Source organism: Rhyacophila brunnea, unplaced genomic scaffold (genome assembly GCF_057557595.1).
Source record: "Rhyacophila brunnea isolate RB1 unplaced genomic scaffold, BYU_Rbru_1.0 scaffold_4, whole genome shotgun sequence".
NCBI lineage: Eukaryota > Metazoa > Arthropoda > Insecta > Trichoptera > Rhyacophilidae > Rhyacophila > Rhyacophila brunnea.
Window position 1 is genome coordinate 49,239,921 of NW_028233068.1, and position 6,602 is coordinate 49,246,522.

The window sequence follows — 6,602 nt, forward strand, 5'->3', positions numbered from 1 at the left end:
GCGCAAAGTAAGCGCCGAGCATCGACGAAACAACAAATCGATGCAAATTCAAAAAATGCCGCGTTAGAACAATTGCGTCCTGGAAAAGAAAATTATCCTGCACTCGGGGTTATCCCAGCAGTCGCCCCAGAAGAGGACTCCTCATCGTCACCTGAGGCCTCACAACCGAAACCAGCTGAAGATTTACCTACGCCTAGGATTGTTGATGGATGGGCCACCGTCGCACGGAAGCGGCGTGTTGCGGTTCGGGGAAACCTCGCTGGACGAACAAAAACTGTTGTGAAGCAGTATCACATCTGCCCGCTTCACAGAGATACAACAACGGCTGATGTTTTAACCTATTTAAATAAGTTATGTACCGCTGATTTCACAGTCGTGAAAATCAAATCAAGGGGGGACTATGCATCCTTCAAGGTAGGTATCCCTTCTGATGTCACGGACACTGTTTTGAAGGCGGATAACTGGCCACGTCATTCATTCATAAAAGAATGGGTGTCGAGAGTGGAAACTCCACGGTTGCCGGTTAGCTGACTTCGGAACAGTCACCGTTCAGATAAACTGTTTTTTTACTATCAGAATGTTCGCGGCTTGAAGACAAAATCTGTGGATTTTTTGAACGGCGTGTTAGCTGACGACTATGACGTCATAGCGTTAACTGAAACGTGGTTTAATGGCAGTGTTTTCAGTCGTGAATATTTTGGTAGTGATTATGCTGTCTTTAGAAGGGATCGAGACTCCGGAACAGGCCTCAGGCAGGGAGGAGGCTGCCTCCTGGGAGTTAGAAATATGGAAGGGTTGCAGGCCGAACGTTTTCGTATTTTGGAGACTTCTAACGAGGACCTTTGGGTTAAACTAACCTGTAACGGAGAAACTGTCTACGTTTGTGTCGTGTATTTTCCTCCAGCAAGTGAAGTGGAGGCGTATAAACTTTTTGTTGAAAAAATGTTATCTAGTAACGTCGTATTTGGGGATAAGAGGGTTATTGTGATGGGAGATTTTAACCTAAACTCAGCGCGCAGCGGTGAAAGGGTCAAGAGTGAACTGGAATTTCTGTGTGCTGTTTTTGGATTTTCCCAGTACAATGATATTCTTAACTCTAAAGGTGGACTTCTGGATAGGATTTTCAGTAACGCTATTTTATCAATTTCGAGATGTACATTACCTTTGATACGAGAGGATGTGTACCACCCTACATTGGTTTTTTTTACACGTATTTCATACGATTCGCCCGCTGCGAACGGAAATTCCCTCACACGGAGCTAACTGGTGTGGGGGATGGAAGTTTGATGGTGGAAATTTCAAGCTGCTTTACTCTTTAATGAGTGAAGTAGATTGGAGTGAGTTGCGTGAGATTTTTGATGTGAATGAGGCGGTACAATACTTTTATAATGTTGTATATAATGTGTTTAATAAATGTTTTTCAAGGAAGTCACTATGTCGAGGTGGAAGACGATATCCGAAGTGGTTTTCACGGGAAATTATTAGAGACATTAGAGTCAAACACTACTATCATACAGCTTGGAAGGCTAAGCATGGTCAGCATGACTATGAAATGTTTGGCCTTTATCGTATGAGAGTGAGACAAGCTGTTCGGCTGGCCTATCGAACATATATGGAATCGGTAAGGGATTGCATTCGCGAAAATCCTAAATCGTTTTGGGATTATATAAAATCATTAAGAAAGGATGGTGGATTTGCCAATTCGATGACTTGGAAGGGCGAAGAGGTGACTGGACATGGAATGGCAGAAGCATTTGCTGGTCATTTCAGGTCCGTCTACGCAAGTAGTATTCCGAATCTGGATGTCGCCTCAACGTCAAGAAAACGATCGTGCGGTGCCCAATCCGTTGACATCTTCCCAATTGATGAAGGTGACGTGTTTCGATTTATTAAAAAACTTAAGAATACGCGCTCTTTGGGACCGGATAACGTCCCTACATTTTTTTTAAAAGGGTGTGTTGATTTTGTCAAAGGCCCACTTGCATATATATATAATCTTACAATGGAGACAGGTATCTTTCCGGAATTATGGAAGATGTCGAAGGTGACTCCAATTCATAAGAGTGGTACAGAGTCGTCAGTAGAAAACTACAGGCCGGTAGCTGTTCTCTCTACACCAGCAAAAGTTCTGGAGATGATCATGCACAGCATGATTTCTCCAAAAATTGAGTCATTTATAATGAATGAACAGCATGGATTTAGAGCAGGCCGATCAACGGAAACCAACCTGATGGTATTCACTGATTATGTGTCGTCAGTACTAGATAGAGGCAGCCAGGTTGACTGTTCTTACAATGATTTCTCGAAGGCATTTGACAGAGTCGATCACGATATTCTAATGGAAAAACTCCAACTTATTGGATTGTCGGATCGATTTCTAAAGCTATTCGGGAGTTATTTTAGGAACCGTCAACAATACGTTTCGTACGGCCTTTATCAGTCACAGACCTTTTACACATTTTCTGGTGTCCCCCAGGGCTCAAACTTAGGGCCATTGCTGTTCACGATTTTTATAAATGACATAGCATTGGTAATTAAAAGTGCTATGTTTTTGTTGTTTGCTGACGACTTGAAACTCTTCATGGAAGTTGTCACCTTGGACGATTGTCGTCAACTTCAACTTGATATAGATAATATATTAGATTGGGGCAGGCGTAACAAACTGGACTTCAATATTGATAAATGCAATGTTTTATCGTTTACTAAAGCCTCACGAGTATTGTTTTTCCAGTACTCGATGCATGGCAGAGTTCTCTCGCGAATAGCATCTGTAAGAGATCTTGGAATTACATTTGACGGTAAACTGACGTTTAGTGGTCATATAGATACCATTTGTAAAAAGGCGCTAAAGATGTTGGGCTTTGTCTTGCGTACTTCCCGGGTCTTTTCGGATGTTACGGTATTAAAAATTCTCTATAACTCCTTAGTTAGAAGCAGACTTGAGAGTGGGTCTATCGTTTGGGCCCCGCATCAGTTGAAGTACGGCCTTATGGTGGAGAGAGTCCAAAAGAAATTTTTACGACTCCTTTACTTTCGGTTGTATGGATATTATCCGTGGCTCTATCCGACTGATTTTCTCTTAGGGATGCTTACATACTGTAGCTTAAAATTTAGAAGGGATCTTTATTTAGCTACATATTTTTTCAGACTTATACGCGGCGTAAATGTGAACTCTGCCATTCTTGGTGGTATTGGCTTGTGTGTCTCTGATAATTACCTTAGGAATCGAGGGCATGCGTTGTTTGTTCTCCCACGGTGCAGAACTAACCTGCCATTAGTAATGCCAATTGGGAGGGCAGTAACCATGCTTAATGAAATCGCTTCGGATATTGATATATTCCACTTACGTGAGGGTGAATTTAGGTGGACGTTGTTTTATAAGTTTTTAAGATAGGGTTTATCAAAGTTCACTCTGTGTGCTTCCATCTACTTTTATTTTGTTACTTATTTAATTTATTTTCTTATTTTATTACTTTTTCTCTGTATTTTTTTTTTTTTTTTATTATTAACACTTATTTTATGTCATGTCGTGAACGCTTTGAATTTATAATTTGTTATGTTCATTATATGTAAAATAAATAAATTTGATTTGATTTGATCACTATGGTTCATATTGTTTTGAACACATCTATTTACTATTAAATCTTTTCCTTTATTTATATATATGGCTACATTTGAAAAATACAACGCTGGGCGAAGTTCGGGTAAGTACACCATGCTTCGCCTGGTGTCTTTCAATGATCAAAAATTAATATTTTTCCTACAAAATGTGAAAATTCATGTCACTTGTACAAAATTGACAACGCAATACTTCATTGGATATAATTACTAGTTACAAAAACATTTTAATTTGTATGATATTACGCAAAATCACACTAAAACTAGGCGAAGTTCGGGTTCACGACAAATATTTATTCGAATGGGACATTCTTAAATCATTAATAAAAACATTAATTACAATGGTAGATTCTGAAATCTTGTGAATTATTCGTTGAATAAAAGAAATAGTTAATAATACTCTTGGTCATATGAATCGCTATGTTTATCAAAATTGCTGATATTATATATATACCTATTCATAATATCATCATCAACCCGGATTAATCCACTGTTGTATGAAGGTTATCCCAACTTGATTCTACTCTTTTTGGTCATATAAATTGGTGTATTATTCGAATTTGACTTTGAAGTCCTTGAGATAGGGTTTGCTCTTTCTTCTCCGCGTGAGGTTATGTTCTACTAATTTATTTTCCTTTTTCTTGTCGTTGGTCACTCCTCCGTTTTTATTTACTGGTCATACCCGCGTGTCCATTTTTTATGTATGGCGTTTGGGACCCCTTTGTCTTCATTCTGGATTTGACTTTCTTACTGTTTACATGTTGCGTTTGACAGTTCATTCTAACTATCAAAAAAAAATTATCTTGGACGAACTTTAGTGATCAGTGTTTATGGCGCAACATCTGAATGACCGTGAGGAGGAATAATATTCTAAAAGCAATGGACACCAGACGGCGAAGCAGAACTGCTACAGGAGGAAAAGTTCAACGTACGAGCGTCGATTAAGATGCTGATGTTTGAGGTACCCTCATTAAGTACCTTATTTCAGCAGGGGGGCCGGCAAGGAGTGCTACAACGCCCAAAAAACAATTCTTGGCGGCCCCTACGGTCGTAGAGTTAGGTCTAAATGACAAGTAGCGTCGGTGCGACCACTCGTCATCAGCTAACCATCCGACGGAGAGGACCATCGCGGCCCTCCAGAATGCGATGTTTTCCCAACGGGACAGCTTCTGAAAGGGTATGCAAGGGTTAGTGGATTGGGCAACCAATCCTCAAAACATCATAACAGCGATGAGCCTGTAACAAAAAATCGAAGAGGGTTTTGGGGACAACACATAATAAAATTTGCGAGAACATGACTCAGATCCTTACCGGAAGGATACCTTCACTCGGGAGGCACTATCAAGGATTCCTCCGAGCTGAGAGTCCCGGAAGGCCCTCTAACTCACATTATGGCCGGGGTAGTCCCAAGGGGCGACGTCCTGTGGAAAGGGAGTTCTCCATCGGAGGTACGGGCTCCACCAGGGATCCGTACTCTAAGCGGAGGTGACCGCATCTGGACGACCAACAACATTAGGGGCCGCCTAAGAGACTTTCGGGGAGTCTGGATGGCGTAGTGTACCCCCCCTCCCAACATTGGTAAAAATAATAGCCGTAGCCCGCGTAAGTCCATCTTTACTTTTACGGAGAGAATTTCAAACGCAACAATCAGCAGAGGTCACTCTCGAGATTGAGGACTTAAAGAACTCAGGAGTTCTAGAAGAAGCGGGTCCAACCCCCAGTTTTCTCTCAACTCTGTTTCTGATCAAGAAAGAAGACGGGACCCTATACCCTGTTTTCAACCGAAAGCGTTTGAATGCGTTCCTACAGCCAAAGCCATTCAAACTAATTCACCATTACGAGGTTCCAGCCGTCTTACAAACATAAGACTGGCTAGTAATAATAGATGCCAGGCGTACCTCCAGGTACCTATGGTTTCTCAACATCGTCGATTCGTTCGACTAGCCTACCAAGGGGAGCTCCTACAATTCACATGTCTCCCGTTCGTGCTGTCAGCTGCTCCGATTATGTTGGCATCCCTGACCAATTCGGTCTCCGAACGCCTACGAAAGAATGGCTGAGAATATTCACTTACTTAGACGACTTCTTAGCAGCCAACCAATCCGAGAAACAGTCTCGGTTCAGGTGGAATACAGGATCACCTTCCTACAGTCTTTAGGGTGGTTAATAAATATTAAAAGATCCTGTCTGAACCCAAGCCAACAATGAGGGTTCCTGGACATCACGTGGGACACACACAAGAAACGGAGTATTCTGTCGCCGTAGAAGTGTGTAGCACTTCGTCACCATCTGCTAATGCAGGTACAAAAAGGCAGTTGGTCCCTCAGACAGGCACATTTCTGGGGCGACTCAACTTCACATCCTACCTCCACGAAGAAGGTTGCATTACCGACGGCTACAACGCTCCAGTCATCAATATAGCTGAGGTCCCATCCTCGCCAATTGATGACAATCCCACCACAGGCCCAACAAGACATCATGTGGTGTCTCTAGGCGATAGGATCCTCAGAGTTGACACAACGCAGGTACAAAAAGGCAGTTGGTCCCTCAGACAGGCACATATCCAATCCATTCTGGGGCGACTCAACTTCACATCCTACCTCCACGAGGAAGGTTGTATTGCCGACGGCTACAACGCTCCAGTCATCAATATGGCCGAGGTACCATCCTCGCTAATTGCACCACATGCCCAACAGGACATTATGTGGTGGCCCTAGGCGATAGGATCCTCAGATTTGACACAACGCAGGAACAAAAAGGCAGTTGGTCCCTCAGGCAGGTACATGTTCAATCCCTTCTGGGGCGACTTAACTTCGCATCCTACCTCCACGAGGAAGTAGCTACAAAGCTCCAGTCATCAATATTGTCGAGGTCCCATTCTCGCCAATAGGCGACAATCCTACCACAGGCCTAACAGGACATCATGTGGTAGTTCCAGGTGATAGGCTCCTCAGAGTTGACACACAGAACGACATTCAATCACT